The sequence below is a fragment of the Oryx dammah genome, unplaced genomic scaffold, assembly GCF_014754425.2.
Source record: "Oryx dammah isolate SB20612 unplaced genomic scaffold, SCBI_Odam_1.1 HiC_scaffold_29, whole genome shotgun sequence".
NCBI classification, from domain to species: Eukaryota; Metazoa; Chordata; class Mammalia; order Artiodactyla; family Bovidae; genus Oryx; species Oryx dammah.
In genome coordinates this window covers 12444187-12471929 of record NW_024070213.1, presented here as the reverse complement: position 1 = coordinate 12471929, position 27743 = coordinate 12444187, and the positions used below count along the sequence as shown (strand labels likewise).

General features: G+C 50.5%; 1 protein-coding gene and 1 non-coding gene across 3 annotated transcripts in view; both read right to left on the bottom strand.

The window, feature by feature from the left end:
• Window positions 1-27743, bottom strand: part of NINJ2 (ninjurin 2) — an 82224-nt gene that overhangs the window by 42458 nt on the left and 12023 nt on the right. The window lies entirely within an intron of this gene.
• On the bottom strand, window positions 14729-14801 carry TRNAE-CUC. The gene has a single exon. It is a non-coding gene; the product is annotated as a tRNA-Glu (tRNA).

The window sequence follows — 27743 nt, the reverse complement described above, 5'->3', positions numbered from 1 at the left end:
AGATTGGGAGATTATCCATCAGTGCCCAGCACAGATGGGTTGAGAAGCATGTTCTAGAGGCTGACAGGTCAGTTGTGTGTGTAGTTGGGAGAGGGTTGAAGTACCTGGCTGAATATCTGTGTTCTTAACAGTGGGCTATTCAGCCTTCCTTCCACCCTCGTTTGAGAAAACTATCAGGCAGGTGTATACCCTCTGCCAACATCTGTCCCCAGGCAGGAGTCCAGAAAATTCTCATCAGAAAATACTTGATGACCCACAGAGAAGATTCTTAAACACTGACATTTAGAAGTTCCCTCTATTGGTGGCTCAGACAGTAAAGCGTCTGCCTACAGTGCAGGAGACCGGGGTTCAATCCCCGGGTCCCTCCCCCCCCGGGTTGGGAAGATCTCCTGGGGAAGGAAATGGCAACCTACTCCAGTATTCTTGCCTGGGGAATGCCATGGTTGGAGCGACCTGGTAGGCCACAGTCCATGGGGTCGCAAAGAGTCGGACACGTCTGAGCGACTTCACTTTCACTTTCTTTTCTATTTACCTACAGTGAAGTTCTTTAATGGACGAGCCATACTCATACACATGAAGCTTAAACTCTAAAAACTCTTGTTTTTTGAATAGTCTTTCTGCTAATACAACTCAGAATTCAAAGGTTAAAAAAGGTACAATGAAGAGGGCTTCCCTACATCACCATTAGTTCCCCTTCCAGTAAACTGTTTAGTGCCTCGTTCACCCTTTAACATAGTTACATGAAAGAGACCATGATAGAGAAATCAGAAACTCAGAGAAAAGAATTAATAATATAGAAATTTTAAAAGTTCAAAAAAGGAAAGCAATATCTCTGGAGACAGAAGAGAATCTATTACATCAGTGAAATAAGAACAGTATCCTATTAAAAGAAGTAATAGTCCAGAAACAACAACAAAAAAAAGAGAGTGAACTCTTAGGAATTAAAAATATGAAATATAAATATTTAAAACTCAACTTGACAAGTTAGAAAACGAGGTTTATGAAATCTCATAGAAAGTAAAACAAAGTGAGAGGGAAAATTAGATACAGAAAATAAGAAGTTTAAAGGATCTGGTTAAAAGACGCAGCATCCTAGTAACAGGAGCTCCTGAAAGACTGAACAAAGAGAAGAGGGGGAAAGAAATAACCAAATACACAATTAACGACTTTTTTCTTTTTAAGAGCAGAAGCATGTAAATTTCCAGGTCAGAAGGACTCCTCAAGGGCCTGGGATAATGAAACAAGAGACCCATCCCAGTGAACCTCCAGAGCACAGGAAGCCAGAGAAGAATCTGAACACTCTGAGAGACCAGATAAACAAAGGACAGAGAAGTGAAATGGCCTGGGTCATCTCAGCAGCCACTCTGGAAGCTAAATGTTTACACTCAGGCAGACTGTCAATCAAGTGCATAGACATTTTCAGTTATGTTAGTAGCAAAAGTTTTACTTCCTTTGCTCACCTTCTTAGGACGTCCCTGGAAGGTATGCATGATCAAAACAAAGAGTAGATCAAGGACAAAAATGTGGAGTCCACAGAGGGGAGAGCTACTTGGCACTAACCAGAGCAGAGGGGAAAGAGGGAAGGGATAGAGGAAGAATGAAGCCAGGAAGTGGGTGCACGGAGCAAGCAGAGTCTGGAGGCCGGGAGAGGGGCTTCCGTGGTGGTCCAGTGGTTAAGACTCCACGCTTCCACTGCAGTGGGCACAGGTTCAATCCCTGGTCAGGAAACTAAGATCCTGCATGCAATGCAGTGTGTGCCCCCACCGCAACCCCCCAAAAAAACCAAAACCAAAAACAAAAAGAGGCTGGGAGAGTCCTCCCCGGCTTCTCGTCTTCCCAAGGTTCAGTGTTCATCCATAGCTGGCCTTGTAAGACACTCGACCTCCTCGTATCAAGTTCCTCTTCCTGCTTAACCAGTTCACGCAAGATTTTAGTCTCTTGCAACCAAAATGTTCCTCTTGATACCTCTGCTCCCCAGAGCTGGAACCAGCACCATTAGCATCACCCAGGAGAGATGCAGGCTTACAACCCTCCCTGAGACCCACTCAACAGGATCTGCATTTTAACAAGATTCCCAGATGATAGCATGGTCCTAGTAGATTGACCTTGCAAGGCTGGGCAGATTAAAGATAGTATGTAAAACACCTAACCCCATAGAAGGTCCTCTGTGAGGTGTTCTGTAGGTGGTGATGGTCATGATGTTGGCAGGGCTGAGAACACTTGGGATGACAGTCTAGGGAAGCATTCCTGGGACCATGGCTCAGCATCTAATTACAGAGACAAGGCAGAAAGCACGTCTGTACCAGAAAACGGGTTTCAACTCCACTCCAGGAACCTGTCGGGTTAGTCAGACCAGGTGTCAGCATGGGAAACCATGAAGAAAACCACCTCTCAGGTGTGGCAGCTAGCTGTGAGTGAGTGACAGGCTGGCTCAGCACCTGGGGTGACGTCTGATGGGGTGGGGTCGGGGGAGATGTTGGCTAGGCCACCTTCTCAGTAGAGTGGGTGGGCATCCTGACCCAGCACACAGGAAGCGGGTCAGAAGGACGTGTCCTGAATGAGCAACTCCTAAGTGCCTCTTCAGGCTGAAACCCGTGGCCCCGTGGGACGGCAGGGCGGGGGAGGGGTTTAGGAATGAGAGGTGGATGGGTCCCCCTATGGGGGCAGGGGATCCCTTCCCATCTTGGCGGGAGCAGGGCAGCCTTGCACACGGTTTTCCTGGCTCCAGTCCTTTTAGCTTTCAGCCACCTTTTTTTGTGCTAGGGGTTCTGTTGATTTTCCAATACTGAGCAAATGTGACATACAGATGGGATTTTAAAGATTTTTAAAGGAGAAGGCGATGTGCTCAGGGGAAGCTGGAGTCCCATGTGCACCCTCAGTGCGAGTGGATAGAGGGTGTCATCCCAGGTGCCTGCCTCGTCTGGAGTTACCGGGCAGGCTTTCCACTGTCCACCAACCAGATGGCGCTGTATCAGTCCTTGTCCAGCTCTACCTAAGAAACACCCAAACCCTCCCAGTGTTTGCATAGTAGAGCCCCAGGCCTTTAGAATACCTGTAGGAATCTCACCCTTGGAAACAACAAACTCTGTCCTCAGCAAATGGCTGCCCTGTACGTGCTTGTTGTGGTCACCACCTGCGTAGACATGGCAGCCGTAGAGACCCGATGTCAGCCTCAAGGAGCTGTGGACACGGGCTGCATGCTCCCTGAGCACCGGGACTTCCTTGTGAGCCGAAATACAGTCTTGGTTCCCATTATACAGATGAGAAAACTTAGGCATAAAGGGCTGTGACGAGGTCACACAGCTTGTGAGTGGCTGAACTGGGACTCAAACCTAGGCAGTCTGGCTCCAGAGCCCCTGGTAGACAGAGATCCAAGACAGCTGCTGTCCACTAATGCTTTTCTGGCCTGAATGGTGTTAGCCAGCCGAGCCGGGGGCAGTAGGGTGAGGCCAGGAGCAGAGGCATCGGTACTCTCCATGCCTGTCGTCCCCGCTGGCCCGTGTAACACCCGGCTCGTCTCCATCCCTTGCTGACTTCCAGTTTCCTTGCACTGTACGTGGAGTAGGCGATCCTGTGGATTCAGGCCACACAGCGTGCACGGCAGGGTCACTACACACAGGGAGGTGTGTCCACTTGTAGGTGTGGAAGGCACAGACCTCGCCTTTGCCGGCCGCATTCAGCAAGGCAGTTAGTGTCCCATTTTTTAAAACAGGGAAAATGATGTTTGAAAGTGGACGGTTGCTCAGTTCAGTCGGAGCCATGTAGGTGAGGCCCAGGTGGACCTCCAGCCCACCTCCGTGTCACCAGCTCTCCTTCCACCCTGGACATCATTGTGACCAAGAGCTACAGGGTCCACCCCAGGTCCTGCTCCTGCAGGCATTTTATCCACCCTGTGCCCTGTCCCAGCCGGACAGGCACTGAATCAGTGCTGCCTGGAAACTGGCGTCACCCCCGGCTCCTTTCTTGCTCAAAGTGGTGTCTGGTCGGCCACAAAGCCCCCTTGTGCACTGTCACTCCTGACACATCCATCCGCCGACGCCAGCCAAGCCTCACACCCACCAAGTAAGGACCGACTGGTGAGCCGGAAGCACATGGCTGAAGAGAAGGTCAGGCTGGTGGCTGAGAGGAGGGTCAGCGGGCACAGCCTCCCCCCATATGGCATGTGCCCTGCATGCAGTAGGCACTCAGCACAGCCTCACTGCTGGATTCGCTGCTTCCATCACAGCGGCAGGATGGGCCCCGCGCCTGCAGGAAGTGACTTTAGCCCCCCCAGGTGAGCAGCCCTCATGGGGCTGCCAGAACCGCAGTCCTGGAACCACCTCTGTACAGAACTCTGTGTTATCGTGTTATCACAGCAACTTCTGCAATCCGCTCAAGAACTTCCTGTTCTGCACCCGAGTGAGGGGAAGAGACACTTCCTCCCTACAGCTTAAGAGAGCAGGAGGTTTAGACAGTGCTGGTGTGTGTGTGTGGGTGTGTATGTGTGTGTGTGTGCACGCACACACAAATATATGTGTGGAAGAACCCTCTCTGGTTTCACTGTGATGATAGAAATGACAGTCTCTAGTTGTCTCCCATTTCAATGTTGTTCAGTCACTCAGATGTGTCCAACTCTTTGCAACCCCATGGACGGCGGCACGCCAGGCTTCCCTGTCCATCACTATCTCCTGGGAGTTTGCTCAGACTCATGTCTATTGAGTCGATGATGCCATCCAACCATCTCATCCTCTGTTGCCCCCTTCTCCTCCTGCCCTCAATCTTTCCCAGCATCAGGGTCTTTTCCAATGAGTCAACTCTTCACATCAGGTGACCAAAGTATTGGGGCTTCAGCTTCAGCATCAGTCCTTCCAATGAATATTCAGGGTTGATTTCCTTTAGGATGGACTGGTTGGATATCCTTGCTGTCCAAGGGACTCTGAAGAGTCTTCTCCAGCACCACAGTTCAAAAGCGTCAATTTTTCAGTGTTCAGCCTTCTTCATGGTCCAACTCTCACATCCATACGTGACTACTGGAAAGACCATAGCTTTGACTAGACAGACTCCAATGAGTGATTCTCAAAGGAGAGATGCAGGTCTCATGAGGAAGGGACATCGGAATCTCAGGAGTCAGAGTGATAAATGAGAATATATATATATATATATTTTTTTTTTCTTTTAGTCTTCATTGCTGTGCTGGCTGCTCTCTAGTTGCAGTGAGTGGGCTTCTCACTGCTGTGGCTTCTCTTGCTGTGGAGCGCAGGATCTAGAGCACAGGCTCAGAAGTTGTGGAGCACAGGCTTAGCTGCCCCGCAGCATGTGGGATCTTCCTGGACCAGGGATTGAACTCGTGTCCCCTACATTGGCAGGCGGATTCCCAGCCACTGCACCTCCAGGGAAACCCAGTGGAAACCTACATTTATTGAAAGGAGCATGATTTTTTTAAAGGACTGACCCTACCTTTTCAGAAGCTGTTCCTGTTTTTTGCTGTACTTGAAGAAACTCCATTTATCCCTCGGAGCCCAGTTCAGCTGGGAAAACTTCCTCAGCCCCGTGGGCTAAATTTCTCCCTCTTTCTCAATCCTCCCAGAGCATCGGGTTCACCACCCTCCCCAGGACATCATGTCCCTTGGTAGGGCAAAGGGCCACCTGTGGGCTGCATGCTCCTCGAACACAGGAAGTGTGCCCCATAGGACTTCCTATACCTGATTCCGGATCCACAGACATGCAAGAGCAGGCCCTGCTGATGGACGGAGAGGTGGTGTGGGTGTAAGAGGCATGGAAAGGACAGGGCTGAAAAGTGAGGACCACTATCTGAGACATGGGTTGTCCGTCCCAGCGGACTCTGTCTGGGGTAAAAGGCTACAGAGAGCTCTTTTAACGCGATGTGCTAGAGGCAAACTGGTTACAAAAGGTAATGAGAATTTCCAGGAAGAGAGGAAGATCTCAGGAAGGTGAGGGACTGGTTCAAGCAGATTTCTGGATATAGAAACCCAGAACTACACCACCATCCTGAGTGGCTACCTGGCCGGGATGGGGGCAGAGTCCTATAGGCAGAACAGCTCTAGGAGCAAACGGGCTTCTCCAGGAGTGAGGGCCCGAGGAGGGACGCAGGAAACAGAGGCCATGATGATTACCTGGTCATTGGGCCAACTGTGTCACGCTGCATTGAGCCGCTGGGTAGTGCTCCTACAGATTACTAACCTCCTCTGGTTTATGCCTCACAGTGCCACACATTCTACTGATTGATTATGGGCTGCCCAGGAGAGGAGTGTGTGTGGGTTCAAAGGCCTGACCCTAGACCCTTGGGTGCGTGCCTGTTCAGTAGCTTCAATCGTGTCTGACTCTTTGCGACCTTGTGGACTGTAGCCCGCCAGGCTCCTTCTTGCGTGGGATTCTCTAGGCAAGACTACCTGAGTGGGTTGCCATTCCCTCCTCCAGAGGATCCTCTCGACCCAGGGATCTAACCCACATCTCTTACGTCTCCTGCATTGGCAGGCGGGTTCTTTACCATGAGTACTGCCTGGGAAGCCCGGATCCTCAGTTGATAGCAGCACAAAGTTTGCAGGGATGGAATATCGAAAAGGCATCCATGTGTCTCTTTAGGACAGTGAACGTGTACATTCTGTCCCAGAGTAAACAACAGCGATAGTGTTACAGTTGCACCAAGAAACCCACTCCCCCTTCCCCAAATAGATTGGGGCCTCTTGATTATGAGGTGAGCCTGTCCCCCAGCGTCTAAATTAGAAGCACAACTTCTGAACACTGGGGGGAAGCCGCATGGCGCCCTCCTTCCTCATCCCTTTAAGATGTGTCCCCATGGAACACCCTTTCGTGCAGCAGCCTCTTCGGTGACCTCTTCTGAAGATAGGAATCCATGGTTATGCAGATAAAGGATTGAAAATTCCTGGACATTCACCTTCCCAAGTGAACGTGCCAAGTCTCTGGCACTCGCAGCTTTCAAGCTGCCTGTTTTTCAGTAAGAGTGTGGTCCCCCTGCTGTTGTCCCGGGTCCCCTGACCTAGGGAGGGGTTATCGGGAAGGCTGGTACCTGCCTCGATAGCATCAGAAGAAAGAGGCTGGGGACCAGCGTATACTGCCACAGGCTCCCCAGCTCGTCCCCCTGGAGTCAAAGCCCTGCTGAGCTGAGAAGCCCAGTCTAGCACCTGACCCCCGTCCCCACTGCCCAGCATCCCTTGGCCTCCAGACCTGTCCTCACACCAGCTGCAGAGCCCCCAGTCCTGCCCAAGCATGGTCCTTGTGCCCTGCCTTCCCGGGCATGTCATTAAGGGCTTTTAGTAAAGCTCTCAGGCTCCTCGAGATGAAAGGACTAACCTGGCCCTGGGGGTTTTCTCCTAGGTCCCTGAGTCTCCCAGGTGGAGGCTCACAGGGTGTCCCCTACCCCTGTGGTGTCGACGGGTTCTCTGCTCCTCATGTGCTCCCCAAGCAGGATGTTCTGATTTCCTCACCAGCTCTCTCTCTGTTGAGCTGCAGAAGGTGGGCGACCACCATGGGGTGGCAGAGCCAGGCCCTTCTTCCTAGGAACTGGCTTCTGCTTCCCAAGTCCACCTCAAGCCACCGCTGTCTAGCGGGCGGCCTCAGTCATCACCAAGCCTGCTGTCCCCAACTCTGGGAGCTCCTCTGGCCTTGCAAGTCAAAGACCCCCCACCACGTGGAGGCAGCGCTGTGCTCTGGGCAGCAGTTCAGGCTCCTGGGTCATCCTCTCTAAGTATGAACCCTGGCTTTGCCCCGGGCTAGCGACCTTGGCTTTTACCCACTGTAAAATGAGGTCCAGAAGAGTTCCTTCTTACGGAGATATTTAGAGGATTAAGTGAGATAATGTTAAAGTGTCGGCCTTGAGGAAGGGCAAGCACAGTGGTTTTCTTTTCTGAGAAATGTCTGTGTTAGCCCTGCGGTCACCCTATGGATTCTGGTCAGCAGGTCTTCCTCGGATGGCCCAGGCGAGTGGCCTTCCCTGCCTGACCCAGGGCCCTTCCTGCCGCAGAGCAGCTGACTTCCTCCTGGGCCTGGGGACAGTGTAGACAGATACGGAAGAGCTGCCCCGGGGTCACCGACCTGCTCCAGACGGGACGTGCCGTGGGTATGGAGGTCTTGCGTCACCTTTTAAACTTTCTGTCTTCCTTTTGTGGCTGTGCTGGGTCCTTGTTGCTGGGTGGGCTTACCCTTGTGCTGGTGGGCGGCGAGCAGGGGCTCCTCTCTAGTTGTGCTGCACAGGATTCTCGATGCAGTGGCTTCTCTTGTTGCAGAGCACAGGCTCTAGGCGCGCAAGCTGCAGTAGTTGCAACACAGGGGGGCATCAGTCATTGTGGTGCACGGGTTCTGTTGCCTCAGTCATGTGGGATCCTCCCGGACCAGGAATCGAACAGGGTCCCCTGTATTGGCAGGTGGATTCTTAGCCACTGGACCTCTAGCGAAGTCCTTGTGTCACTTTCTTAAGGGTCACCTTGTTTTCCTTTGCCCAGCTTAGGTGATGACATAGTTTAACTTGGTCACCATCTTCACAGTCTTTTCTGGAGAGAAGGATTAGACTTTGCCATGTCCAAGTAGGAGGCTTGGTCACAGCACCCAGCCCTGGAGAGTCAGAGCATGCAGATGGAGCGTGGAGGGGCCGCAGCCTAGCCTCCCTCCCTCCCTGACTTCCTGTGGTGGGGGTGGCTTTGAGAAAGCTGCCACAAGAGCTCCTTTCTCTTTTCCTGGCCTTTACCAGCCCAGATCCCTCCCTCCCTCCCTTCCCGTGGCCTCTCTCCCCAACAAGAACTGTCAGGAGGAAGAACAGGGCAGCCAGGAAATAGCCCAATATCCTCTTTCCGCTTCTCTGGCTCCCACCTGGGGAAGGGATAGAATGAGAGCCGCCATGGCCACCCCTCGGGTTGTTTGCATAGAGTTTATGTATTAGTGAGCTTGGTTCATCAGACGCTCCCCTGACTTCTCCCTGACACAGTAAGCTCCCATAAAGGGGTGTGTGTTTGCACTTGGCTTCAAGGAACTTGTGGTTTCCACTGGGATACTCACTGTCAGCTCTGTTACTCTGGCTGGGTAACTTGGGTTAACCTGACCATTCATCTGGCCTATAAAATGGGAACCCCTGTAACCCCTGTCTTCTACATGAGGTTGTCAGGAGGATTTTAAGTTGAGTTAGTACAGGTAAAATCGTTTCATAAACTGTCAAGATGAGGTCAAAATTCCAGCTGTTATCATTGAATAACATTGAATAACCAGTGAATAACAGTGCTGCAGTTGTCTGAAAGGAATAAAGCACTTTCCAGAGGTAACAGGATCTAACTTACTAATTCAACGTCCAACTGAGTGAAGGCCCCACGTGCCCCACCACTGCCGAGTTCTTTAGGGTGCTGGATCGCGGCAGCCTTATTCTGTCAACAGGCCTGTCCCAGCACGTGGGAACCCCTAGCCGGAGAATGCCAAGGTTTTGCCCTGACTGCACTGTGGTCAGAGAACCTGGGGAGGTCAGTGTCGGGGTGGGGGTAGCAGTGGGGTTGGTGTTGAGAAGGCCTCACAGTTTTAGGCTCTAGAACGTCACTGCTGGAGGAATCTCGTGTGCAGTGGTGCCCAGCCCCTCCACTTTACAGATGGAGAAACTGAGGTTCAGAGAGGCCTATGGCCGGCTCAAGACTCCACCAGGCCTCGGTTGGCAGACTCGGGGGACCCAGTGAGGTCAGTGGGGCAGCACCCCACAGCTGAGGGCCGTCTCAGCCCAGCTGCAGTGCCAGAGCGTGGGCTCAGGGGAGACGGGGCTGTTGGCTCAGCAGCTGAACTGCCTCTTACCCCAGACATCCCGTCTCGGTCTGCAGAGGAAAAGTGGCTCTCGGCCTCCCAGGGGAGCAGAAGGCAAACACACTTGGTTCACAAGAGCCCCTGAGAAGTGACAAGAACCTAGCTGACCACACCTCCCTGGGCTCTGACTGGCCCGCCGCCGCCCCCGGACTCTTGAGCCACCCAGCCCGGTGCAGAAAACCAGGTCTCATGCCCTCCGGGCAGAGCCAGGGGCCCACAGACAAGAGGTCCTTAAAAAGGTCAGGTTTCTTTCTAAAAAAACAAACACCAGCAGGCCCATGAGCCTTGTGGGGACGGGACAGGGAACGGGATCCTGTAGTGTCTTTGGAGGGAGGGGAAGCTGGAAAGGCATTTCTCTCTGGAGTGGGGATGTTTGTTCCCAGGACCATTGGATTTAAGTCAGCAAGTCCTTGTTTGCGGGCCACGGTGTGTCCAGCTCCGAGCCGGGCGCCAGGGGTGAGGGAGACAGAATATATCTAAGACTTGGTGCCCGCTTCCGAGGAGCTCGCTGGGGTTTAAGACTCTCACGTGAGAGTCAGGAGAGACACAAGGCAGGCAAAGAGAAAATGCTTTGGAAGGAGTGAAAAACCAGTGTGGTACCACGTGGTTCTGAAAGTCATCATGGAAAGAGGGTTTTTTCGAAAAGAAAAAAAAGGAGGGGGAGGGGCTTTTAAAAATTTATTTAAAATAGCCATTTAACTGCACTGGCACGGGGATCTTTAGCTGTGGCCTTTGGGATCTAGTTCCCCAACCAGGGATGGACCCCAGGCCCCTGCATTGGAGTGCTGAGCCTTAGCCAGGGAAGTCCAGGAGCCCGTCCATTTTAGTTAGTGAGTTAGTGAGGGAGGGGGCCTCTTAGGACAGAGAGCAGCCTGGATTCTCCTCATCTGTGAAGTGAAGAGCTGAAATTAGACCAATGAGTCCTGCTTTGTGAGAGGGGAGGGTCCTCAGTTACCATACAGGGTCCTTAAAACCCAATGCCCCTTAAGCATTGTCTCCAGAACAAATAGATCACCTCACACAGAGCTGCTGTGCTGTTCTCCAAGCACACAGAGATGCTGCTGTAATTTTAAGATGTATTAAAAGGATTATTGAATGCCCTGTAGCTTTCTATCAACACGCAGCTTTTCGTTCACAGACACTAAAAGTACAATTACCACTACCTGGAGGAATCCAAAAGAGTGTTTTTTAAAAAATATGTATTTCTTTGGCTACACCAGGTCTTAGTTCTGGCAGGTAGGCTCTTTAGTTGTGGCATGTGGGATCTAGTTCTCTTGACCAGGGATTGGAGCCCAGAGTCTTAGCCATTGGACCCCCAGGAAAGTCCCCAGAAGAGTTTCTGAAGTGTTCAAGAGGTACAGGCTGGAAGAGTTTGGCTCCTGCAGGATGAGATGAAGGGTGTGTGCAGTCTCTCCTGGACTGGTTCCTAGACCAGCCTAACGACCGAGCCCCTTCCCTCCTGGCCTCGGTCTACCTGCAGAGGGAGCAGAGCCTGGAGCAGGTGTTATGTGGCAGTGAGGACTGGACGGAAGGAAGGGGACAGGCGAGGAGAGGAGGACAGCTTCTGCAAGAAAACCCAGGAAGCCTCAGGATGCGGCACATGTGAAGGTCTTTTTAGAAAGGCGACCTGTCACTTCCCTACATTTGTCATTGTTTCCCACTGCACACGTCCGCAGCACGTGGGAAGTGGGAGGGGTTGGAATGTCCTACGAATTCCCCCGACGCCCAGTTTCCCACCTTTATCCTCTAGAAAAATGCCTTGTGTTGTTTTAACTTTTCAGGAGGTCACAGGCCCATTAAGAATCTGATAAAGGTTGCAGACCCTTGTTCCAGAGAGTATGCAGCCACGCCTAGCGGTGCAGGGTTCATTCTCACCATCGCAGGGGGAGCCCCCGTGGGCACCCCACCCTGCCCACCCCCAGCCCCGGGGTGAGGAGGTCCTGCTCTCACTTAGGTTGCTTTCAATACGCTTGCATTTTCTTTCTCCTTGTTTTCCACAGATCCAAGCCCTAAAGTCCCAGAGGACTCTTATTTTATTTATTTATTTTAAAAATGTATTTGTTTATTTGGCTGGGCCTGGATTAGTTGAGGCGTGAGGGATCTTCAGTTGCAGCCTATGGGATCTTCCTCGTGGTACATGACCTCTCTTAGTTGGGGCACGAATGCTCTTGGTTGTGGCATGCAGGATTTAGTTCCCTGACCAGGGATCAAACCTGGGTCCCCCTGCTTTGGAAGCGCAGAGTCTTAACCACTAGACCACCAGAGCCGTCCCTCAGAGGATATATTAATGGGACCTCGAAATGTCCCCTTTCCCAAACTGGTTATTATAGGCTCCTTAGGTTTGGGGGACTCATCGGACCCGTGCTCCAAGATGGAGTATCGCATGTGCCGGCCTCCCCTGGAGCCGGGCTCTCTGGGCGGCTGGTGGGAGGTGAATGGAGCCAAGACAGGGGCTTGGGAGCAGAATCCACCCCAGAGCCAGGAACCCCCCCAACAGTGCTGTTTTTATACATTTCTATGCTTGAACCTATGGACCTGCAGCTCTGTGATCCCTGGAATAGTAAGAACGTCTTTTCTCCAGGAAGGACCCCAGCTGCCATGCGCCTTCCCACCCCCACTCCGCAGGACAGCTCCCCTTTTGCCTTCAGATCCAGGTGAAGATACCTGTTCTGCTGAGACAGCCCGCTCAGTGCTTCAAGACACCGAAGGAATGAGCCAAAATCAGGGAGGGGCTTCTTTCATCCACACAAGACATTGCTCTGAATCTGAACGTCCAGTGGTCGCTTATCAACCTGGGCCCAAGCTCAGTTGGCCCAGGAGCACCCATTGTCAGACTTAGTTTCCATCCATCATGTTCCCTGAGTTGAGGGAGGGGCAGGAGGCCTGGAGGGGCTTGGAGGAAACCAGCCGGTCCACCAGGGAGGGTCTGGGCTGCTGGGCTTGGTGAGGGTGCCATGGTTCACACTGCATGGGGGAGGGACATTCCCCAAATGCCAGGATGTCTGACAACATTGCAAAGAATGAACTTCATTTCTATTGCGGCCCTTCCTCTCCTCCCACCCTGAACTCTGGTCCCATCCCTTTCCTCTGCAGCGAGCTGTGCAAATGACGCATTGTTCTCCACAGTCTCACCCTGCTGGGGCTTCTAGGACCCTAACTGCATCCTTGCCTAGACATCTTTACAGGTTGTGTAAAGCCAGGAGCACCTCGAGGGCAGATTGGCAGGGGGATCCACATACAAATTGCCCCCCTGGATTATTTTATTCTTAAATTTAGAAAATTTAATTTATCCAATAAATACTTATGGAGTGCTAATCAGGTCAGGATGCTAGGATACGAGGAACACAGAGCTATACTAGGATGTGGGCAAATATAAGAACGAATGAGATTTGGGTTCTGCTTTCAGAGAACCAGCTGTCTGCTGGAGGAAATAAGATGCTTAAATAAATACAGGTTATTGTTGTTGTTCAGTCACTAAGTCATGTCCAACTCTTTGTGACCCCCATGGACTACAGCACACCAGCCTCCTCTGTCCTTCACTTTCTCCTAGAGTTTGCTCAGATTCATGCCCATTAAGTTGGTGATGCTGTCTAACCATCTCATCCTCTGCCACCCACTTCTCCTTTTGCCTTCAATATTTTCCAACATTGGGGTCTTTTCTAAGTCGGCTCTTCACATCAGATGGCCAAAGTATTGGTGCTTCAGCATCAGTATCAGTCCTTCCAATGAGTATTCAGGGTTGATTTCCTTTAGGATTGACTGGAGGAGGAAATGACAAACCACTCCGGTATTCTTGCTGCAAGAATCTTGGCACTTACATAGCTTCTTATACCAATTAGTCAATCAATGAATACGAAAGAAATAGATAACCTGATAGTGAGTAGCTAGAGTGTGAGCAAGATTTTCATTTAATATCAGAGAACCTGTCCACTTGCATAAGGACAGGTATTTTCTTGCCTGAAATGCTCTCTGTTCTCAGATGTACAATCCCTCTATAACTTGGCAGCTCTGGTGAGACATCCCGAGGATACTGGAGGCTGGAGACCTGGGGTGGCTGAGTCTGTTCTCAAGACAGGATGTTGTTCCCAGTGCCAGGCGTTGTTAGGGTTTCCTTGGGCCTGGTGAGCATTAACCTGAAGTCACAACAGCTTCCGGGCCTGTTCCCAGTGGGCCTTCGTCACACAAAGTCCTAAGGCTGAGCTGGATCCCTCTGTGGTCTGGTCCGGGGGAGAGAACCAGGTGTGCAAGAAGGCGGTGTGAGCTAAGGGTCATTACAGAGCGTGTCTGGGCCCTGGCCTCCTAGACTCCTTTCCTAGTTCCGTCACCCCAGGACTAGGAACCTGTGGACAAGCCCTTCTCCCCTGCAGGCTTGGCCTGTTGGCCACAGCTTCCCAGATACTGAGTGCTCATGACATGTACAGGCCTCCTGCTCACAGAGGCCAAGGTACACCAAGGGCTACAGGGCTGCATGGAGGGATGAGGCAAGGCACCTGCCTCTGCGGGTTTCACTCTTATTGAACAGAGGTGAAACCCAAGAAAATCATGGCACAGCAGTTATAAGCGTAACAGCAGAGTCCGGCTGCCTGGTTCACGTATGGCTCTCTCATGAGCTGACACTGGGCAATCACCTAACGGTCTTACAGATCAGCAGACTAAGGTACTCAGCATCTTAGTCTCCTGATCTGTAAGATAATCACACTTAACTGTATAAGAGGGCTACTGCAGGTCAACTAGGCCATGTGAAGTCCTTAGTACAGGGCCAGCACACATAAGAACCCCTCAATTGTTTATTATTATTATTACTGAGTTAAATAATAACATCAGACCTGAAAACATAGGGCATGAGGAAGTTTTCCAGGCCATCTCTTTAGAGTATAAGTTTTTTTGTTTGTTTGATTTGATTTTGTTTTGGCTACGCTGCATGGCCTGTGGATCTCAGCTCCCCAACCAGGGATTGAACCTGAGCCCTCGGCAGTGAGAGGGCAGAGTCCTAACCACTGGACCACCAGGGAATTCCCCAGTGTCTAATTTTCCTGATAGAAGATGGCCCTGTCCTTTCCTTTCAGAGATTGTCCCAACATATACCCAGGGCCTGGTGGTCAAATGGGTGCTCGAACACTGGGGGAAATGTACTGAAGCCGTTCCTAATTTTCAAACGAATGGCACAGATAATAGGGAATTTAGGACTGTGAGACTGGTGGTGTGAGCTGGGCAGGCAGGGAGGGCTTCATGGAGGAGGTGAGACTGACATGGACTTGACAGGTGTAGGTAGGATTTGGAAGGACAACGCAAAGCAAGGAACATTCCGCTTATAAAAGCCCAGAGGAGAAAGGGGATTCAGGAGAGGTGGGGCAGAGTTGGGGGACATGGCTGCGGCCCTCCACATGCACACACACAGGGTGGCACTGGTGAGCCCAGAGCCTGGGCTCTGACTGTGGGGCCAGGCCCAGAGGTGGAGCCAGAATCTGTGCGGCAGGTTTCTGGCCCAGCAACAGGAGCCCGTCAGCTGCCCAAGAGACCCTGGCCAGAGCCCTGGTCAGTCGGCAAGGCCAAGTTCTGTCTGTCTGGCTCCTCTTTCACACCAGACAGCCGGCCACCTGGCGTGAGAAGCAGCTGTCACCAGGGCAGGGGTGCAGACCCCACATCACAGCCAGGCGTGACCTGCCCACCACAATGCACTCTGAGCCCGGGCTGAGCTGGTGTCCTGCTCAGGGTGGAGAAGTGACCTCGGGCCCGAGCCTCTGACCACCTCTGTGTCACAGCCCTTTCCCCAGGGGGCAGGTGGGGAGCGGGTTTTCCCTTTCTGCACATGCTCTGAGCATCTCTCTGAGGGGTCTGTACACAGGGCATTTCCTCAGTTTCCTGACGAGGAAAGAGAACGCATCATCACGGTGACGCTCATGTGCTGCGGGCCAGGCCTGTCCTATAGACTGTCGTCGTCACAATGTCCCTATGAGGCCAGTGCTGCCAGGGAGGAGTTCACACAGCTAGTAAGCAGGTCACACAGCTGGTAAGGAAGTCACACAACTAGTGAGCAGGTCACACAACTGGTAAACAGGTCACACAGCTAGTAAGCAGGTCACACAAGTAGCAAGATAGGGTTTGAACCCAGGCCGTCCGGCTCTGCTGGCCGCCGTGCCACCCGGATGGAGGCAGCACAGGTCTGCACAGGGGGCAGCAGCCCGTCTTCCTGGTCTGTCCACCAACAAGCTGAGACCCACTGTCCGTCCAGGTGACGGAAACGAGACCCCAGTCCCTGGCGCCCTGCAGGCCCCTCGATCCCCGCTCAGGGAAACTGAACCAGACCAAATCCTCCCAGGCCCCTTCCTGGAGATGGAGCGCTTGGAGCCTGCCTGCCTGTGAAGCTTTAACATCTGAAGGAAGAGTTTTTGAAGGAAAGTGACTCTCCAGTCATAATTATAACCAGAGTGGCCCGCTGCCCTCTACAAGCAGGAAAGCTGGTTCTAAACATAGTGGGATGCTGACCCTCCCCTTTGTAGGTGCCCTCACTTGGGGTAGGAGTGGCTGTGTGCCTGGGCCCTCTTGCCTGAGACCCCAGCTCAGCCTCTCCCCTCCTGGGCAGGCGGCTGCTGAGCCACCCACCCCCATGAGGGTGGGAGGAGGGGGTCAACCTCATGCCTGAGGCTCTGGACGGGTAAGAGCTGCTGCTTAAGTAGGTGCCCGGATCCAGGGTGCATCTGAAAACAGAGATGCCTTCAACTGTTGAGCGAGGAAGGGGTTAAGCCTGGGATCTGGAGGAGGAGGGGAGGCAAATGTGGGTCTGGTGGGGAGGAACCATAGCTCCTGTCTCAGGCTTGGGGCTTGGGGCTTTCAGCTCCATTTCTATTTCTAACCCAGTGCCAGGCCCTTGAGCACCGCTTGCTGTACTCAGCCTAGCAATTTGGCGACGGCCACAGGTATGTATATAACAGAACAGGATGCTCTTAGGACAGAAGTTCTGGAAGAAACCCCAAACGGAAGGCCGGCCCCTACGCCCCCGCTGGGCAGTCTCTAATGACCCCTGGGGAATGTTCTGGACATGCGTGGACATCTGCAAATTTACTCACCTGACAGTCGCCTCTGCCTCCTGACCCCTGGGAACAGAAGTGGGAAATATAGACTCCTCATGTTTTGTGTGATGCTTTTTAATCATTCTGATTCCACCTTCAGTTAAGGGGGAAAGGTGGTGAAAAAACTAACACCAAAGCACAAAGGTTTCTAGGACATTTTGACTGAAACTCCTGGAAGGCTGGAATTAGGTATGAATAGGGTAGAACTCCAGATTTCTGTAATACTCCGTAGGGGACTGAGTTTACTCTATGCCCTTTAAAATTAGAGGAGATTTTTCACCGCTTCAGAATTATAGCAGAAAGGCTTGTAGATTTGAAGATAACATAACCGCACTGTGAAGAAGCCCAAAATATTTGGTGAGGATGCTCAAGTTAGGGGAGTTCAGCTGAAATAGCAATTTGTGGGTGAAATATTAGCCAGGAAATTGGCTGCAGAATCACCCACTGACTGAAGGAAGGTTGGGGGTGGATGAAGTTTGTACCAGGCTCAGGACATGGAAAAGGATTCAGTAAAGCTAGGAGTTGAGTGTGCTCAGGGTTTAAAGTCCTAACCAGCCCCAGGGTGTCTGAGGCATGACCAGTAAGTAGAGTCAGAGATTCCGTTCAGCAGAAGCAGACAGGAAAACAAATCTCTTTACTTTGTTTGTCCTGGTTGAAAACCAAACACGGTAGTCATGTGAATAGATGCCAGAGCTGGGAGTGTCCAGGCAGGGAGGGGAGGGTAAAAACGCAGCCAGCCTCTAACCACGGGGGATGCCAGCCTAAAGGCCCTCCCCATGCCATCATGCAGCTCTGCGCTCCGGAATGGTCACCAGTGTCCTGGCATCTCCCTGATTCTAGCCCACAGGACACTTCCTGCTTAGCCTCTCTTCCTGTGATCCCCCAAAATGTCACCTGGCAAGACTCAGCCTCCCTGTCTGGGATTGAGCGGCTTGAACCCCTTGAGTGTGGCCCAGGTAGTTCTCAGCTGTTGTGGGAAAGCATTGGATGAAGAGGAAGCTCCAGGTCCCCTTGAGGCTCAGCATCTCGGGAAGGGAGCTGGGAGGAAGTGGGGGGAGGGAGGAGAAGTGGGGAGAAGGTTCTCAAGGTCAGCTGTAGGGTCCCCCAGTTTTCACCTTCTCAACACAGACAAGTTCCAGCTGACCCACTAATAGCTTTAGAAAACTTAACCTTTTATAGAAATGAAGAAACTTTGTTGTTTCTTCCTTGCTTCAGTCGATAAAATTACAGCCCTGCCCGTAGCTTGGAAGTGCTGGGAGCACGGCACCGCGATGAGGTGATCTGGGAGGGTGCCAGCAGAACCCACGGTGGAGATTTTATGCCGTTAACACAAAAGACTAGTGGGCTGGGTTGAATGTGGGCAAGGCGTCATAGGATCTTAGGTCCAGCGCGTTTCCTAACAGCAGATTTCAATAAGTGGGGCTGTGTATACACCTCAGTCTGGAGTCGGACTTGGGGCAGAGATGGACTGCGTTTCTTTCCAAAGAAGCCCTATGAGAAATAAATCAGTTCCTCTTCTCCAGTAATCTCGTCCACAACCCCTTCTGGACCAACCTACCTATCAGGGGCCCCATACTCTTATTCAAAAAATTAGTCACACCTTTTAAGAACTTTTAAAGGTGACCTACTGTCTAAATAAACCAAGTGCACATTCCTTTGCTTGGTTATTTGAAGTCCTACATAACTTAGCGTACCGCACCCCCTAGCCACCCACTCGAGCTCTCTCCTACACACCTGCCCATCTCGTCCAGCTGCCCTCCTCACGTCTCCAGAGGGCTCACCTCTTCCTGCCTTTGCGTTGCAATACCCAGTATCCTTCACTTTCAACTTCGAATCTTTTTTTTCCAATAACGTTTTTTATTTGTATACGATTTTAAAGATTACTTTCCATTTACACTTATTACAAAGTGTTAGCTATATTCCCCACGTTGTACAATACATCCTTGAACCTCCTGTACACCCAGTCATTTGTGCTGACCGCTCCCCCACCCTATGTTGTCCCTCCTCCACACTGGGAACCACTAGGCTTTTCTCTGTATGGGTGAGTCTGCTTCTCTGGTTATACTGACCACTTTCCAACTCCTAATTTTTTAAAATTTTATTTATTCATTTGTTTTTGGCTGTGCTGGGTCTTTGTTGCTGCGAGGGCTTTTCTCCAGCTGGGGGGAGCAGGGGCTGGTCTCTAGTCGCAGTGCATGGGCTTCTCGTTGCCGTGGCTTCTGTTGAGGAGCACAGGCTCCAGGGCAGATGGGCTTCAGTACTGGCAGCTCCCGGGCTCTAGAGCACAGGCTCAATAGTTGCGACACACAGGCTTTGTTCCTTCGTGGCATCCTCCCAACCCAGGGACTGAACCCATGTCTCCTGCACTGGCAGGCAGATTCTTTACCACTGAGCCACCAGGGAAGCCCTTATCCCCGAATCTTAATTTACTTTTCCCCTTTACCAATCCGCTGAAGTCCTCACCTTTGGAGATTTTCCCAACTATTTCCATTTTAATCTCTCCCATCTCCAAGTACTCTTCAAGACACGCACACACACACACACACACACACACACACACACACACTGTGCCTCTCCAACTGCATGGTATGCTACCATGAATATGGATTTAATGTTACAGTGCTCCACACAAAGTAAATAACTGTTGGTTCGTTGTCATCCTCCTACTTCTGTGAGTTAAAGGCTAAACACACATACAACACCAGTCTCGTCCCCGTTGTGTGGAATTTCAAAACAACATAACTCGAAGCATATTTGGGTCCTCTAAGTTTGGTAACAGGGAAAAAAAATGTAGAGAATGTTTGTGCCCAAGATAGTAAGTGGATGGATTCAGATAGAATAAACAGCTTGCTCAACACTGACAATTTGGATGCTTATCGGAAAATTGGGTACCTTGAGAATGTTGTACTCATGCTGACATTCAAATCCAGGGCCCCCTAACATTAAATTCCTTTGAGGATAAGACTGTTCCTCCTCATTCTCCTTCTCTTTGAGGGAGAGGATACAAGTATTAGAAGGAGATTGGAAAGAACTATATATGTCTTCAAATGGAACAGAGCAAGCATATAGACCAATGGAGTAGAGAGTCAGAAATAATTTATTTTCGACAAAGGTGCTGAGACCATTCAACAGGGAGAGGGCAGTCTTTTCAGCAAACTGGAAAAAGTGGATATTCTCACATGTAAAAGAATGAAACTAGACACTCTCCTTATACCACACGCAAAAATTAACTCTGAATGATCAAAGACCTACACTTAAGAGCCAAAACTATAGAACTCTTAGAAGAAAACACAGAAGGAAATCTTTGTGACATTGTATATGATACCAAAAACACAAACAAATAGGTAATAAGAAAAACAGATAATTTCAACTCCATCAAAATTAAGAACTTTTATGCACTAAAGGACAAACAACCAACTCGATTCAAAACTGGACAAATGACTTGAATAGGCATTTCTCCAAAAAAAAGATACACAAATGGCCAGTAAGCACATAAAAAGACACTCAAAATTATTAGTCATTAAAGAACTGCACATCAAAATGTCAAAAAGATACCACCTCTTACCCATTAGGATGACTATTATAAAAAATAAATACAAAAAAAGAGCAAGGATGTGGCTGCTGCTGCTGCTAAGTCGCTTCAGTCGTGTCTGACTCTGTGTGACCCCATGGATGGAAGCCCGCCAGGCTCCCGTCCCTGGGATTCTCCAGGCAAGAGTACTGGAGTGGGTTGCCATTGCCTTCTCCGGCAAGGATGTGGAGAAATCATGAAATCTCAAGCCTCAGGAGAATCACAAGCTGGTGAGAATATAAGATGATGCAGTTGCTGTGGGTAGCAGTCAGGCAGTCCCCCCAGAAGATAAAGAGAGTCACATACTATCCAGCAATTCCTCTCCCAGGTGGAATTTCAATCCTAACCCCAAAGGATTCAAAGCAGGGACTCAACAGATACTTGTGTTCCAATGATCATAGCCACAGTGTTCACAACAGCCAGAAGTTGGAGGCTACCCAAGTTGTCTGTCAACAGAAGAATGGACAAACAAAACATGGTCCATACATACAATGGAATATTACTCAGCCTTAAAAAGGAAGGGGATTCTGACTCATGCTGCAACATTGAAAACATTATGCTAAGTGAAATGTCAGTCACAAAAGGACAAATATCACATGATTTTACTTATGTGAGGGACCGTAGGAAAGGTTAGGTCATAGAGACAGAAAGTAGAATGACAGTTGCCAGGAGCTGGGAGTTAGTGTTGAATGGGTATGGAATTTCTGTTTGAGATGATGAAAGCATTCTGGAAACAGGGTGCTGATGGCTGTGCCCTGTTATGAATGTATTTAATGCCACTGAACTGATACTTCAGCATGGTTAAAATGGTAAATTTTGTGGTACAGATGTTTAAACCACCACTATTTTAAGAAAAAGAATATAAATTCTATCATGAGGAAACCATCAGACAAATCCAACCCGTGGGTCATTCACCAGAGTGACTGACCTAGAATCTTAAAAAATGTCAAGATGATAAAAGGGAAACAAAAGGGAATTGGGTCCTGTTACAGATGGGAGGAGTTGTAAGAGACAGGACACCCAAATGCAGTGACTAATCCTTGATTTTATATATTTATATACATACATATATATATAATATTTACTTATGTGGCTGCGCCTGATCTTTGTTGCAGCATGTGGGATCTATTAATAGTTACCTGACCAGGGATCCAACCTAGGCCAGCAACATTGAGAGCCCAGAGTTGTAGCCACTGGACTACCAGGGAAGTCCTTCCTTGATTACATTTTAATTTACAAATAGAGGTCATTGTGTGGATAATTAGGAAAAAATGAATATGAGTTGTGTATCAATATTGAATTTCTTTAGAACGAACGTGACACGAGGTGTAGGAGAATATTTATGAAAGCCATCTATGTGAAGTGTTTAGGGATGGGATCTGCAGCTTATTTCCAACTGAGGGAGGCAATGTGTATCTATGGAAGGAGATAAAGTACTTATGACAGCGTTGATGAATGTAGGTGAAGAGTTTAATGATATTATTGTACAAGTCTTTCCACTTTCCTGTACTGGAAAATTAAGTTAGAGGAAAAAGTGGGATAGTCATTCAAATGAGGGGGAAATGCTGACTCTCTGTGACCCCGAGAGCAGAATGTGGATCTGTTTGCCACACTGGGCCATCCTGTCTTACTGACCTCGCTCCCTGGAGGAACTGCCATGGACTCTTTCTTTCTTTTTAATATTCACCTAGTTATTTGGCTGTGCCACATCTTCCTCAGGGCATGCAGATCTGGTTCCCTGCCCAGGGATCAAGCCCCAGCCTCCTGCATTAGGAGCTCGGAGTCTTAGCCATTGGACCACCAGGAAAGTCCCGTGATGTGGATTCTTTAGGAGGTGAGAATAGAGCTCCCATCAAAAGCGACTGGCGAGAGGCCCTCCACCCCCGCCAGGGTGGCTTCTCTGCCCCCCTCAGCAGTCTGTCCACGCCACCCACTTTGGTCACTTGTCGATCTACTGCGCCGTGCTTCTCTGCACATTGAAGTTTTAAGCCCCTATGGCATGACCACCTCTCGCTTTTCCTATAACTCTCCCTCCCCCAACACCCCTAACCCCAGGCTTTGTACAGAGCTAAATCCATAGTAAGTGCCTAATAAATATTTCTCTGTTCATAGACGATTGACTTTGTCAACACAGAGGCATGTGTGGAAGCGTTAAGTGGTCAAGGCTGAGGTTAAAAGATTTACCGCCACTAAGGTAATTAAAAGGCTGCTGGGTAGGGCCTTGCAGAAGGAATGTCAAGTGTAGGCTTTGACACCCCCTAATTCTCTGAGGCAGCCAAGTATGACTGATTTAGGTAGTGACTTGGGCTCAGGGGTGGGGTAAAAGAAATACAACCTTGGCAAAAGCTTCCGAGTACCTACGTACAGAATGTCCCCAACCCGACCTATGGGGCAGCTATTCTCACGACCCAGGAAGCAGGGCCAGACAGAGGATGGAGGGCCTCTTGTTCTGGCTCCTGGAACAGACTTGCTGTGCCTGGAGGGGTCTGCACCCCCTGGGATTCAAGCAGAGCAGCACAGGCCCCCAGCAGAAGGTGGAGGGGAGGACAGCCCCCGAAAGCACATCGGCAGGAAAGGGCTGCCCATGCCTGCGAGCTGCAGGAGCCACCAGGCCTGCTGCATTCCACCTCCAGCTGGGACACCAGTGCTGCTGTGTTGCAGCTTGTAAGGGAGTGCAGGCGTGTCCTTCCTGCCCTGAGTAATCTTTCAGTGAGGCTGGAAGAACTAATGGGTAAATTTCCTCTCTGTCCCTCCCAGCCAAGGCTTCCAGGAGGCAGGCCCTCAGCTGCATCGTTACAATCTGTTGTTATTCCTATTAAATCACGAGCCTGGACACTTAAAATTTAAATTCAGTTGAATATTTTATTACATGCCTTCTTGTACTGGTCTCTGATTATTTCACCCAAGTCCTGAGTTCCCCCACAAAATCACAAGCTTCTTGGGGAACATGCTCTGTGTGACTCTGCCACCTATGCTTCCTCTCACATCTCGTATGGACACAGTAAATATTAGGTGCCCAATAAATATATGAGGATGGATAAATAATCTATTGTATATCCATATCGTGTAATACTGTGTAGCACTTAAAAAGAATGAGATGGTCCTACACATTCTGATATGGAAAGATTTCCGATTTATATTATGATGTCAGAAGAAAAAAGAAAAGCAATCAGGCATTGTATGAAACCCTTTATGGGGGCTCCCCTGGTGGTTGGTCTGGTGGTTGAGAATCTGCCTTGCAGTACAGGGGACACCGGTTCAATCCCTGGCCTGGGAGGATCCCACATGCTGAGGGGCAACTAAACCTCTGCATCACCATGACCAAGCCTAAGTGCCTGCGTGTCCTAGAGCCTGCGCTCTGCAACAGGAGAAGCCCCCTTCGGTAAGGAGAAGCCCCTGCCCCACAACTAGAGCAGCCCTCCGCTTGCCACAACTGGGGAAAAGCCTTTGCACAACCACAAAGACCCAGTGCAGCCAAAAATAAAAATAAATTTGAAAAAAAGAAACACTTTATATATTATAGAAAGGACTAACAGAAGAAACAAGGGCTGGTCCAAATATCTGTTTATTTCCTTTCTCACATACACCCCCAGTCACAGACATTGTTGTAACTAGTGTAGAACACAGTTATTTCCTGGATTTTCCTTTTCAAAAGAAATTGTTGTTAATTAAAGAAATAACATGTGTAAGGTAGTTAGCGGAGGACTTGTCACGATAATGGTCACACTCATAGAGCACTTACATGGGGCAGGCATTTCTTAAGTGTTTCACCAGAATTAATTCATTTTACCCCCATAACAATCCTATAAGAAACTGAGGCACAGAGAGGTTAAATAATGTGCCGTAGGTTAGACAGCACAGCAGGGAAATGGAAGACCCAGGATTCAAGTCCAAGCCATCCAGAGCCAGAGCCTGCTTTCTTGACCATTGTGCTGAACGTGTTAAAACGTGTGCCCCTTCTGCACCCTTTCCCTTCCTTCTCCTTCGTATGCTCAGTGATGGCACTCAGAATAGTGTGTGACAATTAACTGCAAAGAAGAATCCTGTTTCCCACCCTAACCTGTGGTTTCATCTGTGGATTTGAAGGTGTGAGGTTCCTATAAGGAGCTCCTGCTACCTTCTGGAGCTCCTGCTACCTTCTGTTTGTGGGTGGTTACTGAGAGAACATGACCACCTACCACGATTGCGTATGTTGTTTAGTTGCTAAGTCGCATCCGACTCTTTGTGACCCCATGGACCCCGCCAGGCTTCTCTATCCGTGGGATTTCCCAAGCAAGAATACTGGAGTGGGTTGCTGTTTCCTTCTCCAGGGGATCTTCCTGACCCAGGAAACAAACCCGAGTCTCTTACGTCTCCAATGTTGGCAGGCAGGTTCTTCATCACTAGTGCTATCTGGGAAGCCTGACTGTGTTTGCGTGTGTGGTGTACACAGATTCTCTAGCAAGTGCCCCGTGAGGACGACTTTAGCCCCAACTGTGGATTCTAAAGGGGCTTCCCTGGTGGCTCAGACAATAAAGAATCATCCTGCAATGAAGAGACCCAGGGTTCTATTAAGTAGAATCTCGGCTTAGCAGACAGGCTGATGATTATGAGTGTAATGAACCCTACCCGATGGGAGCGGAGGGTAGACTGGACAACTTTTTGAGGATGGTAGATAGGTAGGTGGATGGTTCTGGGCTCCTCTAAGCCCCGATGCATGACAACCAACACCACCTACAAGTGAATCAGGGGGCTTTGCACCAGGCCCAGGCCCCCAGGAGACTGCATTTTGTGCTGTTTCACGTTAAACTCAAATGCCTCAAATTTGCCAGATCTATCATCACAACGACATGTAGCCCCAGCTCACACGTGGAATGTTTGCTCTCTGGCAGCCAAATGCATTGGAACAGGCAGGGGTGATCTCATAAGGCAGGGAAGCTGAGCAGTCAGTCAGATGATTCACACATTATTGAGATGGAGGAGGCGAGCATCATTTAAGGAAAATATCTGGGCGCTGCACAATCAGGAGTCTCCAGAAGTCTCTAAGTGGCAGCTTAGGAACCATCTTAACTAAAGTCCTTTTACAAACGTGGAAACTGAAGCTTTACAAAAGGGTAGGGATTAGCTTCCAGCCTGAGAAAAGTTAAAGTGTTTTTTTTTTTTTTTAATTTAAATATAGTACTCCTGGAGCCCCAGCGCTATGGGCTCAGACCTACCCCTCTCTGGCTCCAGGGCCTTCAACTACAGCCATCAGTTCATCTCAGGTGCCTGATAACTTTTTTGTTCCTCCTTGCCTTTTAACGGTATTTTTAGCTGCTGAACACCCTGTTCATATCATTTTACTTCCATGTAGGAGAATCACCCCCCGCCCCACCCTCTCTGTAGCTCTGAAGTTGCAGATGCCGCCACCCATCCCTGCTGGATGGAGGGCTGGAGCTTGGACAAGAGTTAAGAAGGGATCTGCATAAGTTGTTTGCATCCACTTTGTCTAGCTTCTCTCTTCCGTAGTTATGTTTTCAAGGTGGAATTACTTGGCGATTTGCTTTTACTATTTTTAAATAGTAAAGACCAGCCATGGCCTTACAGATGTCCCATCAAAACACAAAAACCCTGTCTTCCAGGTGTACAGTGTATCTGACTTTTAAAGCTGCTACTTTCTCACACTATTCTGCCCTCCCACTGGGAAGAGGTTTCTCCAGGGGAATGTGAGATGTGTCTACTACAAGGGGACAAGTAGAGGACCTAGGACCTGGCTGTCTTTCTCAGGCACTCTGAGCACTGGAGGGCGATTGTGCCCAAGCCTCGCTTTCTCGTTCCCGACCTTTATGCCTGATTTGCAGATGAGCTTCAGTGGGAGAGGCCTTGGACACATGAGGGGCCTTACCTTTCTCTGCTGGGTCAGGGGGCAGGAAGGGGCATGAGGAACGTGCCTTAAGCCAGGATGCTCCTCACAGAAGCCAGGAAAGAATTCCAGATCACTCGTTTTGATTAGATCCCTGCGCTGAAGAAAACAGGCTCCAGGGGAAATCGTTTCCAACAATTCCCTAGAGCTAGGTTATTTCCTAGCCTGCCCACCCCACCCCACCCCCGCAAATGTCTCTGAAGACAGTGTGACTTGAGGGTAGAATCGGGCAGACCACAACCATTCTTCAGCAGTGTCCTGGCTTGGCCTTACCGAGAGGGAGTGCAGTGCAGGGGAAAGTGCACAGTGCTGCAGCCAGCCAGCCAGCCAGCCAGCCAGCCAAGGAGGTGAACCCCAGCTGAACCACTTCCGAGCTGTGACATTCAGCAAAGTAAGTTCTCTGAACTGCATGTTTTCTCACCTGTAATGGGGGGAGGGGGGATGGGTAAGGATATCCGCACCGTTGCCCTAAAAAATCAGGCCAAAAAAAAAAAAAAAAGACGCAAACAAGACGCAAATGGTCTGTTTGACATAAAGCAAGTTCTCTGAAAGCGGCGTCTGTGGTCACTGGTGAGCTAAGGGAAGCGTAGGGAAACTCAGCAGGAAGCCAAGGCCGCGGGGCGGAGAAGGAACCGAAATAGCCCCGGCGGTTCCACGGTCAGCGCGTCCGCCAGCCCCCAGGGAAGAGGCCCTCTACCATCGGGCTGGAGCCGCCGAGTGGGGAGGGGGTGTTTTGCTCCAGAAAAGGGTGAGGATTGGCCTAGGCCTTCAGCGGGGGAAGGAAGCGATAAAGCCACGTAACAAAAGCTCAAGGCCAAACCCACCGCCCGCCCAGCGCCGCACCGCGGCTTCCTCCCGAAGCCCTACCGAGTCAGCTGACCTCGCGGTCGTGCTGCTGGGCCCGTAGAGTGGTCCCCCGGACTCCTCTCAGCCAATCGGCGGCGGCCCGGCCTCCTCTCAGCCAATCGGCGGCGGCTCTACTCCTCTCAGCCAATCTGGCCCTGCGCGCTGGCCTCTGGTGGCGCGTGGGGCGGGAAAGGCCCTCTGTAGAGCATTGCTTGTAAAGCAAGCGGTCCGGTCTGTGTAAGGAATATTCCTCTTTCCACGGGGCCTCTGCCAGAGTCCGCACTGGGCCGAGTCTGCTCTGGAGCCCTCAGAGTATCCGTTAGGGACTGTCAGGCACGGGAAGCAGCGCCCATTCTCCTCTCCAGAACCAGCCAGCTACCCGAGACCCTCGCTGGCCCCAGCTGACCGCCCCTCATCTTGCTCGCTGACTGGCTGTTGCAGCCTCTCAGCCCCGCAGCCTGGACTGGGGTGGTCTTTGCAAGTACACGTCGGAAGAAATGCTTGTACCCCTGAAGTCCAGCCCGCGCGGGCCCAGATGCTGCTACTTAAGAGCCGAACTCTGCTACTCAAGACAGACTTGCCTCTG